Raw genomic sequence first — 15,603 nt, 5'->3', positions numbered from 1 at the left:
ACTATAACAATCTTATTTCAAGTGATGATCTTACTTGAACTTGTTTTCGTGTCATGATTCTGCTTCAAGAACTTCGAGCCATCCAAGGATCCGTTGAAGCTAGATCCATTTTTCACTTTTCCAGTAGGTTTATCCAAGGAACTTAAGGTAGTAATGATGTTCATAACATCATTCGATTCATACATATAAAGCTATCTTATTCGAAGGTTTAAACTTGTAATCACTAGAACATAGTTTAGTTAATTCTAAACTTGTTCGCAAACAAAAGTTAATCCTTCTAACTTGACTTTTAAAATCAACTAAACACATGTTCTATATCTATATGATATGCTAACTTAATGATTTAAAACCTGGAAACACGAAAAACACCGTAAAACCGGATTTACGCCGTCGTAGTAACACCGCGGGCTGTTTTGGGTTAGTTAATTAAAAACTATGATAAACTTTGATTTAAAAGTTGTTATTCTGAGAAAATGATTCTTATTATGAACATGAAACTATATCCAAAAATTATGGTTAAACTCAAAGTGGAAGTATGTTTTCTAAAATGGTCATCTAGACGTCGTTCTTTCGACTGAAATGACTACCTTTACAAAAACGACTTGTAACTTATTTTTCCGACTATAAACCTATACTTTTCTGTTTAGATTCATAAAATAGAGTTCAATATGAAACCATAGCAATTTGATTCACTCAAAACGGATTTAAAATGAAGAAGTTATGGGTAAAACAAGATTGGATAATTTTTCTCATTTTAGCTACGTGAAAATTGGTAACAAATCTATTCCAACCATAACTTAATCAACTTGTATTGTATATTATGTAATCTTGAGATACCATAGACATGTATACAATGTTTTGACCTATCATGTCGACACATCTATATATATTTCGGAACAACCATAGACACTCTATATGTGAATGTTGGAGTTAGCTATACAGGGTTGAGGTTGATTCCAAAATATATATAGTTTGAGTTGTGATCAATACTGAGATACGTATACACTGGGTCGTGGATTGATTCAAGATAATATTTATCGATTTATTTATGTACATCTAACTGTGGACAACTAGTTGTAGGTTACTAACGAGGACAGCTGACTTAATAAACTTAAAACATCAAAATATATTAAAAGTGTTGTAAATATATTTTGAACATACTTTGATATACATGTATATATTGTTATAGGTTCGTGAATCAACCAGTGGCCAAGTCTTACTTCCCGACGAAGTAAAAATATGTGAAAGTGAGTTATAGTCCCACTTTTAAAATCTAATATTTTTGGGATGAGAATACATGCAGGTTTTATAAATGATTTATAAAGTAGACACAAGTACGTGAAACTACATTCTATGGTTGAATTATCGAAATCGAATATGCCCCTTTTTATTAAGTCTGGTAATCTAAGAATTAGAGAACAGACACCCTAATTGACGCGAATCCTAAAGATAGATCTATTGGGCCTAATAAACCCCATCCAAAGTACCGGATGCTTTAGTACTTCGAAATTTATATCATATCCGAAGGGTGTCCCGGAATGATGGGGATATTCTTATATATGCATCTTGTTAATGTCGGTTACCAGGTGTTCACCATATGAATGATTTTTATCTCTATGTATGGGATGTGTATTGAAATATGAAATCTTGTGGTCTATTATTATGATTTGATATATATAGGTTAAACCTATAACTCACCAACATTTTTGTGGACGTTTTAAGCATGTTTATTCTCAGCTGATTATTAAGAGCTTCCGCTGTCGCATACTTAAATAAGGACGAGATTTGGAGTCCATACTTGTATGATATTGTGTAAAAACTGCATTCAAGAAACTTATTTTGTTGTAACATATTTGTATTGTAAACCATTATGTAATGGTCGTGTGTAAACAGGATATTTTAGATTATCATTATTTGATAATCTACGTAAAGCTTTTTAAACCTTTATTGATGAAATAAAGGTTATGGTTTGTTTTAAAAATGAATGCAGTCTTTGAAAAACGTCTCATATAGAGGTCAAAACCTCGCAACGAAATCAATTAATATGGAACGTTTTTAATCAATAAGAACGGGACATTTCAAGTTCATAGGTTTATCATAACAATCATTTCAATATATTAATAGACCACAAGATTTCATAATCATAAACATAATACACTCGCAAGTGTATGTAAAGTATTCTAAGTGGTTGAGCACTTGGTAACCATACTTAACAATAATCAACGTTACATATTCCCTTTATTATGAAATCTCACTGCACTGTACCAAGTGTAGTCACCGAAACGAAGTACTGTGCAACCGTTGAATACTGGTCGTCCAGCCCGGTTGGGGTTGTCAAGCCCGATAGATCTATCAACAGGATTCGCGTTTACAATACCCATGTAAATAGTAGTTACCAAGCTACAGGGAAATATGCCAGTGGTACAACTCAACGTAGAATATATTTTTAAGTACTTGTGTCTATTTTGTAAACATTTATAAAAGCAGCGCATGTATTCTCAGCCCAAAAATATATATTGCAAAAGCAATTAAAAAGGGAGCAAATGAAACTCACCATACTGTATTTTGTAGTAAAAATACATATGACGTCATTTAACAAGTGTAGGTTTGACCTCGGATTCACGAACCTATATTAAGTATATATATTAACACCTATAATAATAATTAAACAAGTTTATATATTATTATATTTATGAAAGTCTTATATTAATTTCTGGTATATACTTTATTTATATGAATTTATATGTTTTATTAATAAATAACTTAAATTTATTTATTTTCAATATTTGAAATAATTAATTAATTTTAATTTAAAAGGTAAATCACTAATGCTAATATATTAAATTAAAATATTTTAATAATAGTATTCATAATAATAATAATAATAATAATAATAATAATAATAATAATAATAATAATAATAATAATAATAATAATAATAATAATAATAATAATATTAATGATAATAATATTAATGATTCTCTCAATGATAATAATAATAATAGTTTTAATAATAAAGGTAATTTTATTAGAAATGAAAATTTTAATACAAACGGTAATTTTAATACTTTTTAATAATAAAAGTAGTTTCCAATAAAATAATAAGTTTAATAATAATGATAATGAAAATAATTAGTTTTAATAATAATAATAATAATCATAATAATAATAATCATAATAATAATAATAATCACATTTATAATAATAATGATTAAAAGACTACCTTAAAAATAAAACAAGCTTCCAAAATTAAAACAGTCACTCCCCAGATTCGAACCCGCAACCTCTCGCTCAATACCCACACTTTTAACCATATCACTGCCCATGTTTTTCTATTTTAATGTCAGGACTAAATTTATTTATCCCGTATTTTCCCGTTTTCATTCCCTTTTACAAACACTAGTATATCACCCTTCTTGGCCCAACCTCCTAAACTTGCTTACGGTCCAACACTTTAATCAAATCGTTAATTAACTAAGCCCAACAACCAAATAAGGTATCGGCCCAACACCTAGCCTGATTGATACAGTTATTCGATAAAAAGAAAAAAATAACTGTAGGAGCAGGGATTCGAACTCAAGACCTATCGTTCATTGTCACCACACTCAACCATCTACGCTGCTATTGATTTTCTATTAAATTTCTAGAATATATAATTTACATATCTCTTTCTGTTTCCTTTTTCTTTTCTATTCCTTCTTCATTAACATCACCCCTCATCATCATCATTCAGCATCACCGTTCTAATCATCGATTCATCATTCCTCTTATTTTATGATCACGACTAAAAAATATATAAAACGAGTGTGTTTTCACATCTGCAGTAGTAGTAACCGTCGAGCAACAAAGCCGTTTAATTATTGTGTTTTGAGGTTAGTTTCGAACAGTGAATCACAGAAAAAAAATAGCGTAGCTGCAGCGGTATCAATAGGAACAAAACAAATATCGTAGCAGCAAAAAAAAAATAGATTATGTGGGTTTCCTGGTTGGGCTGTTGTGTCACAAAGAGAGAGAAAGTAAGGGGGAGGGAGGGTGGTGGATATTTTTGTGGTGAAGGTGGCGGTGCTTTGATGGTGTTGTCGGATGGGTGTTGGGTTTCTAAGGGTGGTGTTTGTATGCGTACGGTGGTGGTTTATGGCTGTATAGAAACACCATGGTGGCGGCTACATATGGCAGGGGTTATGGTGATGGAAGTAAGCTGTTTGTGGTGGCGATGGTTTCATGGAGAGGAGAGGGAGTGAGAAAGAAAAGTGACAGATTAAGGTGTTCCACGGTTGTGGTGACGGGTTGATGGTGGTCCGTGTGGTTGTGACCGGCGGTGTTTGGTGTTGGGTGTCGGTTACAGGAGTGAGGAGAGTGATGAGTGTTTGTTTGATATATATATGCCATAAATATGTACATATATCTGTATATATATATATACTTAGTTAGATAGGAAAACAAACAACAATAGTAATAATGCACTTCACAATTACACAGTACGCAGCCTAAATTTTTGTACTCTTTCTACCGACAGTTAGATATTTTTACTTCGCGGAGTGCTATATCGTGTCCATTGCTAAACAGTTGACGTATGAAAGTGTTTCTAAAAATCCCAAATTTTTAGATTAAATATATTTAATTATTTCACTCATTAACTGTTTGAAACCTGATCAAAAATATTCGATAATTATTTATTTTCTGTTCCAATTAATATGTACGGAGTAATAATTTTTAAACTAAAAAGAGTAAAAATATTTTTAACACATCTAAAATCTTCGTAATCCATTTACAGTTCAACTTTTATTTCAATCCTTCATGAACATGTACTATATCTATATTAAAACTAACAAAACGTCAACCGAGTATTACTGACGTTTACTAATTGAGCTCGAAATCATTTATTTTCAATATACTCATTCTATATATATATATATATATATATATATATATATATATATATATATATATATATATATATATCCACTTAATTAACAAGTTTAAGTAATTAAATATATTAATTATATTCTTTTAAACAACTAAATATAATATTATATATTTTCAAGTAATATTTATATATAAATATAAATATATATATATATATATATATATATATATATATATATATATATATATTTAATAACATAATAAATTTTATTACATCGCATATCATTTTACATATTTATTTCCTACAATTAAATCATATATTATATCAAATAATATTTCAAATTATTATTATATATATATATATATTTAAATATATATGTATCTATTTACAAATAGTTGTTCGTGAATCGTTGGGAACAGTCGAGTGTGAATTGAATATATGAAACAGTTCAAAATTTTTGAGACTAATCCTAACAGACTCGGCTTATCTTGTCAAAAATATTAAATCGTATCGAGAGTTTGGTTCAAAATTAGTCGAAATTTTTCGGGTCGTGACAGTACCTACCCGTTAAAGAAATTCCGTCCCGAAATTTGAGTGAGGTGGTCATGGCTAACAATAAAAATGTTTTCATGACGAATATGAGTTGATAAATAGAGTTTTATCATCATTGGGTTATATGGAATAAACAATTTGATTATTCGAAGAGTACAAATGAAGCTATCACAAAAGAGTGAAATGAGTAAATGCCGATTTGACTTAACCGTTGACGTAGTCACGGTGGATTTCCGGAATTCCAGGGATTCAAAGAAATCTTCAAAATCTAAGAGATTTGATCCTTCGGCGAATAAGGAAATTAAGATTTCTATAATTAAATACGGTGATCTGCCTCGATTATTCTGTCTGATATTTCCATTACAAATTAAGCTCTTTCGTTCCATTATTCTCACCATTCCTATTCTTTCTTTCATGGTTCTTACATCTACAAGATTGTGAAAATGGTTAATCCGGTTCTAATCCTTGATATTTTCCGAATTATCATTTCTGTCATCATTCTTTTCAATCTTCCACCAGAAGAATCTGTTTACTTCTACTATTACCTTGGGATGATACTATTCTTAATTATACCGTGTCTTTATACTGCTATTTGTATTAATATCCATGATTTGTAACCTCCGTGTTGTTATTGGGTTTTATATTTCTCTTATATCTTGTATCTCTTTGCCTTTTTATTCTCCTTTCGAGTTCTAGCTAAGCTAGTAATGGTATAGAATTTGTAAGTATGGAGTTTCAAATGAATATAATGTTCTAAGCAGGAAGGAACGTGATAGCACGATTTTATTTTCATAATTATCAAAATTACTGAAGATAGAACTATCAAGAATACATTCTTCTTGATATGTTCGGAGGTTATGTAGAGTGAAAGAGTTATGTAACATGATACATGATGATGGTATAATCTACTGTGAACCATCCTCACATTTCATTAGAGACTCAGCATGACTTACTGTAATATAATCACGTTAGCCAAGCGCATTATATTATACTAACTCATGCTTCAGTTCCTAACATTTCTCCACAATTCATTCATTATTTATACTTGATTGTTACAGAATATAGAAACTAAAACAGTTTCTTTTATGATGTAATATAGATAGCACGAAGAGATAAATAATTTCGGACAAGAATATTTATGAAAATATCCTCAGAAATATCGAAGATATTTATGATGATATTTTGGAATTTCTAAGTTCGAAGGTTGATGAATAAAGAAAAAAATTTCCGCAAGATTTTAACATGACTTCGGAGCAGGATAATATCTAAAGATTTCATCGGATCTAGAATTACCTGGATTCTTTGAATATAGGGTTTGGTCCTTGTATTTATCCTTGGTCTCCTTCATGGCGTGCTCAATCCGATTTTCAGTACCCAATTTTCTATCGAGCGTTTCTAACACTTCCTTCTTTATCATCAACTTTTGGCCATTAAGACCATCTACAACATGCTGCTTCGTCAGCATTTTCAAAGTTAATGGATCTGGGTCATCGGTTATCAAACCGAGGTGGTTTCGAAAGAATTGTGTTTTTAGATGATTAAACGCTGATGGTAATATGGTGGAATATAAAAGGTTCCCCGATAGCAATAAAGAGCACGCATATATATCAAAGTTATAATAAGGTTGTTTTGAATGAAAAGTTGAAGTTGTCTAGCTGAAGCTGTGACAAAATTGGCTAATTTGAAGAAGAATTGCAAAGTTATTTTGGGTAATAATAACACTAAAGGAATTAGCATAGCTACGTGTTAAACGTTTACTCAATTTCCGAGAGTTTTTCAGGTGCATAACTATATGCATCAATCTTTTCTCTCGTAGATGAAGTGCGGTTGGTTTATCCTCTCGATTGAGGTGTTTTCAAGAATCATGAAAAGTTTACGTAGATTGGGATCGTCAAGATACGAATGAGGTTTAAGGTGAAATCAAGTGGCAAACTTGAAGAATTGTTTAGTTTCATATGTTATAATCAATATTTTAATTCATTTTAATTGTTCAATAATGGCAGTCCTTAGTTGATAGTCCAATAATCGGTTTATATATATATAATCTTAGAATTACCCAACAACGTATTGTATACGTATTGTATTTGCATCAACCCAGAGATGTATTGTAGATGTATTGTCTTAGAATTAACTAAGACGTATTGTGTACGTATTGTCTTAGGATTTATCAAAACGTATTGTATACTTATTGTGTTAGGATGTACCAAATATTTGAATTAATAGATACGTATCATGACCCATTGTACAACTTATTGTCTCAAAATTAATCCGACGTATTGTGTACATGTGTCCCGATTTATCCGACGGTATGTAAAGTGCATAAAATAAATAACAGAAATTAAATGACGATAAATAAAATTGCGAGAATATAAATTGCAATATTTAAATTGTGGTAAATAAAATGTAACCAGTTAGCTAGGAACAGTTAGCTAGGAACAGTTAGCGTGGATTCTTAACAAAATTCTTTATAATTAATTTGTTTGTTTCTAACAAATTTTATTTTGTCCAATGTTTTCTTCATTATGCCACTTGTTAGATTCTGATAGGTCAAAACCCAAATATAAAATTGAATGAAAATGATTATTCTGCGGTGATCGGATTCGTATCTTTGTGGATGTAAGTAGGATAGTAAATGACTGTTGAATCGAATTTGAAGAATGTACAGTGTAACTTATTAATGTGAAACCCAAATATTCCTCGGGTATTACCTACCCGTTAAAATATTTTCATCATTAACAGTTGGTACAAAAGAATTTTTAATTACAATCTTTATGAAAACATACATACATATATATTTTCTTCAGATGTAATCATGGATTTAATGAGTCAATAAGATATTAAACTCATTTGATTTATCGTTAATACTAGATTACATAACCTCTAGAACTTTAGAAATTACATAATCGCCATGTTGAGGGGAGATAATCAATGTAGAACGATATGTAGAACGAAGATAAAGTAGATAGAACGATACGTAGAACGATGATTATGCTCGAGGTACAGAATGAGATGTTGAGGCGTGTGATGTTGAAACTTGGGTTGTTGGTGGTACTGGTGTTGATGTTGGTGGTACTGTTGGTGCCGGTGATGTTGCAGAAGCTGGTAGGTTCTGCGCTATATTTTCCAAAGCTACAACTTGAGCGCGAAATTCGTTGACTTCTTCTATTATTCCGGGATGATTGGCGGTTTGAACAAGGGGATGGATAAGGTTTAGAATTTGAGATATTATATAATCGTTGCGAGATATTCTGGAAATGAGAGTGAAGATGGTGTTTCGAACTGGTTCATCGGTAAGTTTTCAGGTTTTTCGCCAAGAGGTGAATTCGGTTGGTGGAAGGAAAGGATCGCCTTCTTCTCGTCTCCATTGATTAAGTCAACTACGAACACATCAGATGAATTGGGGATGGATTACTGGGTGATTCATTCTGGTGATGTTGCTTTCGGAGCTTAGGTGAAACTCCATATCAGAATCTGAGGGACTTGAACTAATGGTGAGTTCCATTTCGTACGATTAGATAAAGGGTTTTCGATATGAAATGATTTTCGGATATCGGATGATATTCTAATTACATAGAATACCTATACATAGTACAGGAGATCCCGTAGATTACGGAGGGAATTAAGGAAACGTGTCAGACAAGACTTAATGTGATGGGATTTGAATTTGTCTGTACACCATCTATGCAATATTTGCAATAAGACGCGTCGAGACTGAAAATGACAAGTAGATATTTTTCGACAAATGGTGGTAAGCACAAACTTTTAACATGCAGACCAGGTTCAAGTCTACACTCATTAACATAACCTAACAACTACTAGGTCGAAGTCCAAACTCATTAATTCATCATAACAACTCCTAGTTAGACACACTAATGCAAAACCTAGTTCGCTACGACCACCGCTCTGATACCACCTGTAACAACCCGTCCTAATCCTCCTGGACGAAGTCATCATCATCTGGTCCCATTGCGAGGTACTGACCTAAATATGCCATAAATGACTCTAAATAATATCTTTCAATTGAGCAAATGCACAGCGGAAGACTTAATTCGTACCTGAGAATAAACATGCTTAAAAGTGTCAACCAAAAGGTTGGTGAGTTCATAGGTTTATCATAACAATCATTTCAATATATTAATAGACCACAAGATTTCATAATCATAAACATAATACACTCGCAAGTGTATGTAAAGTATTCTAAGTGGTTGAGCACTTGGTAACCATACTTACCAATAATCAACGTTACATATTCCCTTTATTATGAAATCTCACTACACTGTACCAAGTGTAGTCACCGAAACGAAGTACTGTGAAACCGTTGAATACTGGTCGTCCAGCCCGGTTGGGGTTGTCAAGCCCGATAGATCTATCAACAGGATTCGCGTTTACAATACCCATGTAAATAGTAGTTACCAAGCTACAGGGAAATATGCCAGTGGTACAACTCAACGTAGAATATATTTTTAAGTACTTGTGTCTATTTTGTAAACATTTATAAAATCAGCGCATGTATTCTCAGCCCAAAAATATATATTGCAAAAGCAATTAAAAAGGGAGCAAATGAAACTCACCATACTGTATTTTGTAGTAAAAATACATATGATGTCATTTAACAAGTGTAGGCTTCACCTCGAATTCACGAACCTATATTAAGTATATATATTAACACCTATAATAATAATTAAACAAGTTTATATATTATTATATTTATGAAAGTTTTATATTAATTTCTAGTATATACTTTATTTATATGTATTTATATGTTATATTAATAAATAACTTAAATTTATTTATTTTCAATATTTGAAATAATTACTTAATTTTAATTTAAAAGGTAAATCATTAATGCTAATATATTAAATTAAAATATTTTAATAATAGTATTCATAATAATAATAATAATAATAATAATAATAATGATAATAATATTAATGATTCTCTCAATGATAATAATAATAATAGTTTTAATAATAAAGGTAATAATATTAGAAATAAAAATTTTAATACAAACGATAATTTTAATACTTTTTAATAATAAAAGTAGTTTCCAATAAAATAATAAGTTTAATAATAATGATAATGAAAATAATTATTTTTGATAATAATAATAATAATCATAATAATAATAATAATCACATTTATAATAATAATGATTAAAAGACTACCTTAAAAATAAAACAAGCTTCCAAAATTAAAACAGTCACTACCCGGATTCGAACCCGCAACCTCTCGCTCAATACCCACACTCTTAACCATGTCACTGCCCATGTTTTTCTGTTTTAATGTCAGGACTAAATTTATTTATCCCGTATTTTCCCGTTTTCATTCCCTTTTACAAACACTAGTATATCACCCTTCTTGGCCCAACCTCCTAAACTTTCTTACGGTCCAACACTTTAATCAAACCGTTAATTAACTAAGCCCAACAACCAAATAAGGTATCGGCCCAACACCTAGCCTGATTGATACAGTTATTCGATAAAAAGAAAAAAATAACTGTAGGAGCAGGGATTCGAACTCAAGACCTATCGTTCATTGTCACCACACTCAACCATCTACGCTGCTATTGATTTTCTATTAAATTTCTAGAATATATAATTTACATATCTCTTTCTGTTTCCTTTTTCTTTTCTATTCCTTCTTCATTAACATCACCCCTCATCATCATCATTCAGCATCACCGTTCTAATCATCGATTCATCATTCCTCTTATTTTATGATCACGACTAAAAAAAATATAAAACGAGTGCGTTTTCACATCTGCAGTAGCAGTAACCGTCGAGCAACAAATCCGTTTGATTATTGTGTTTTGAGGTTAGTTTCGAACAGTGAATCACAGAAAAAAAAATAGCGTAGCTGCAGCGGTATCAATAGGAACAAAACAAATATCGTAGCAGCAAAAAAAAAATAGATTATGTGGGTTTCCTGGTTGGGTTGTTGTGTCACGAAGAGAGAGAAAGTAAGGGAGAGGGAGGGTGGTGGATATTTTTGTGGTGAAGGTGGCGGTGCTTTGATGGTGTTGTCAGATGGGTGTTGGGTTTCTAAGGGTGGTGTTTGTATGCGTACGGTGGTGGTTTATGGCTGTACAGAAACACCATGGTGGCGGCTACATATGGCGGGGGTTATGGTGATGGAAGTAAGGTGTTTGTGGTGGTGATGGTTTCATGGATAGGAGAAGGAGTGAGAAAGAAAAGTGACGGATTAAGGTGTTCCATGGTTGTGGTGACGGGTTGATGGTGGTCCGTGTGGTTGTGACCGGCGGTGTTTTGTGTTGGGTGTCGGTTGCAGGAGTGAGGAGAGTGATGAGTGTTTGTTTGATATATATATGCCATAAATATGTACATATATCTGTATATATATAGACTTAGTTAGATAGGAAAACAAACAACAATAGTAATAATGCACTTCACAATTACACAGTACGCAGCCTAAATTTTTGTACTCTTTCTACCGATAGTTAGATATTTTTACTTCGCGGAGTGCTATATCGTGTCCATTGCTAAACAGTTGACGTATGAAAGTGTTTCTAAAAATCCCAAATTTTTAGATTAAATATATTTAATTATTTCACTCATTAACTGTTTGAAACCTGATCAAAAATGTTCGATAATTATTTATTTTCTGTTCCAATTAATATGTACGGAGTTCTAATTTTTAAACTAAAAAGAGTAAAAATATTTTTAACACATCTAAAATCTTCGTAATCCATTTACAGTTCAACTTTTATTTCAATCATTCATGAACATGTACTATATCAATATTAAAACTAACAAAACGTCAACCGAGTGTTACTGACGTTTACTAATTGAGCTCGAAATCATTCATTTTCAATATACTCATTCTATATATATATATATATATATATATATATATATATATATATATATATATATATATATATATATATATATATATATATATATATATATATATATATATATATATATATATATATATATTAATTAACAAGTTTAAGTAATTAAATATATTAATTATATTCTTTTAAACAACTAAATATAATATTATATATTTTCAAGTAATATTTATATATAAATAAAAATATCTATATATATATATATATATTTAATAACATAATAATTTTTATTACATCGCATATCATTTTACATATTTATTTCCTATAATTAAATCATATATTATATCAAATAATATTTCAAATTATTATTATATATATATATATATTTAAATATATATGTATCTATTTACAAATAGTTGTTCGTGAATCGTCGGGAACAGTCGAGTGTCAATTGAATATATGAAACAGTTCAATATTTTTGAGACTAATCCTAACAGACTCGGCTTATCTTGTCAAAAATATTAAATCGTATCGAGAGTTTGGTTTAAAATTAGTCGATATTTTCCGGGTCGTGACAAGAATTTCGATACAAACCTAGTATCTCTGTCGGAAACTATAGAAAATGGTACACCATGTCGACTAACGATCTCTTTCAAGTATAAATCTGCCAAATCACTCAACGAAGCGGTTTCACGTGTAGCTAGAAAGTGAGCACTCTTAGTTAGACGATCCACTATCACCCAGATCATGCCATGTCCCTTCTGGGTTCGGGGTAACTTAGTTACAAAATCCATCGTTATATGATCCCATTTCCACTGAGGAATTTCTAACTGTCGTAGAGACCCATAAGGCTTCTGATGTTCTGCTTTAACTTGCGCACAAATATGACACTTTTCAACGAAGCTTACAACATCTGTCTTCATTGTCGGCCACCAATACAACGTTTTCAAATCTCTATACATCTTAGTACTACCCGGATGCATTGTCAATCTCGATTTATGTTCTTCAGTAAGGATTAAATCCCTCAAATCTCCAAGCATAGGCACCCAAATTCGGTCTTTATAGGTCTTTAATCCTCTAGAATCATTGCATAGGTCAAATTTTCTTTTGGTCATTTGTTCAGTCTTTAGATTTTCGTCATTCAAAGCTACTAACGGAACGGTTTTCAATCGATCAATCAAGTCTGAAACTATCTCAATTCTCATAAATCTAACATTTTCGACTGTTTTCTTATGACTCAAAGCATCTGCGACCACATTTTCTTTACCCGGATGGTATTTAATCTCACAATCATAGTCTTTAATCAATTCTTGACATCGACGTTGACGCATATTTAATTCTTTTTGCAAAAAGATGTACTGAAGACTCTTATGATCTGTATAGATTTCACAATGTGTACCATACAGATAGTGTCTCCAAAGCTTCAGAGCAAACACAACTGCAGTCAACTCTAAATCATGAGTAGGGTAGTTTCTTTCATGATTTTTCAACTGTCGTGAAGCATACGCTATAACTTTATTTCTCTGCATCAAAACACAACCCAGACCTGCACGTGACGCATCGCAGTAGACCACAAAATCTTCTGTTCCCTCTGGTAAAGCTAAAACTAGCGCTTGACATAACAACTGTTTGAGAGTTTGAAAAGCCTTTTCTTGTTCATCAGTCCATCGAAAGGCTACATCTTTTCTGGTTAACTTATTCAACGGACCTGCTATTTTTTGAAAAGTCTTTAATAAATCTGCGGTAATAACCTGCTAAACCCAGAAAACTCTTAATTTATGTCGGTGTTTTTGGTGAGTTCCAATTCATTACTGCCTCTATCTTAGACTGATCTACTTTGATACCCTGTTCACAAATCACATGACCTAGAAATTGTATTTCTCGCAACCAAAATTCATACTTAGAAAACTTAGCGTACAACTCTTCCTGTTTCAGAAGTTCTAACACCAATCTCAAATGTGTAGCATGATCTTTCTCGGTTTTCGAATATATCAAAATATCATCTATGAAAACAATCACAAACTTGTCGAGATACTGACGACACACTCTATTCATTATGACCATATCTTGTTCTAAACGCGGTTTTCGGTATGTCGGTCTCTGCAACACGTACCTGATGATACCCTGAACGTAAATCAATCTTTGAAAAGTAGGAAGCACCTTGTAACTGATCGAATAAATCATCTATTCTCGGTATTGGATACTTATTCTTTATTGTTCTCTTGTTTAAATCACGATAATCTATAAACATACGAAGCGACCCATCTTTCTTTTTCACAAACAAAACAGGAGCACCCCACGGTGAAGAACTTGGTCGAATAAACCCCTTATCTAACAGTTCCTGAATCTGAGACATCATTTCTCAGATTTCTGACGGAGCTAATCTGTAAGGAGCTTTTACAACTAAGACGAAATCTTAAATTTCTCAAAGATTAGAGCATGAAAGCTTGTGATTCTTACCTTAAAAGAATCAGTGAATCACAAGGAACACAAATATATGAACAATTTGAGCTCTATAACAAAGATTAAGGATTAGGGTTTGATTGTAGGTGAAAGGGAAGGTACGGGAGTGTGTGGAAGAGTCTGGAAAATGAGAAGAACACAGCTCACTAGTCACTTAATTTAGGTTAATTCTCACACTGTGCGATACACGGGTATTTATCAGTTATCTGATATCTTTCGTACATCATTTGGCAACCCAAATGAAGTCCAAATTAAATAAACAAACATGTTCTGTGACCCTTGTCACAAACTGGTCCTAACCACATCCTTATTTAATAGTAAATATTAAATAAAAATAAAAGCGTATAATAAACAACACCAACTTAAGGGCAATTTAGTAATCTTACAACTAGGCCCGATGGAGGATGTTACACAATATCAATACCCCACACTTAGAAGAACATTGTCCCTAATGTTTAGAAAAGAATATTTTATATATTTTATAAATTAAGGACAGTGTCTTAAAATTTCTAAGTTGGTTGCGGGGGTGACCCCACACTTAGAAATTTTAGTACGTAGTAATTGAAATAGGTTTGAGGAAGGATTACTTCCCTATGATCAGGTTACTTTCCTAGTGATGGGCCTTCCTACGGACAGTCTCCTAATTGCTAGAAAGGACCAGTCTCTTTTGATAAAATTTCTGCATGAAGAACAAAAAGAGAAAGGTAGCATTTCCACTATATATACCTTTTTAATACAATACTTCAAAAAGATAAAACTAAAAGTAAATAAAGTAAAGTAGTCTACGGAATACTATCCTGGCCAATGTGATGGGCGGTGTCTGCGAAGTATTCATGAAGTCCGAAGGGATCATCATCATCCTCTAGTCTTGGCAAATACTCAAGTGACTGCCCTACATCCAACTCAG

The sequence above is a fragment of the Rutidosis leptorrhynchoides genome, chromosome 4 (assembly GCF_046630445.1).
Source record: "Rutidosis leptorrhynchoides isolate AG116_Rl617_1_P2 chromosome 4, CSIRO_AGI_Rlap_v1, whole genome shotgun sequence".
Lineage (NCBI taxonomy): Eukaryota > Viridiplantae > Streptophyta > Magnoliopsida > Asterales > Asteraceae > Rutidosis > Rutidosis leptorrhynchoides.
This window is presented reverse-complemented; position numbering follows the sequence as displayed.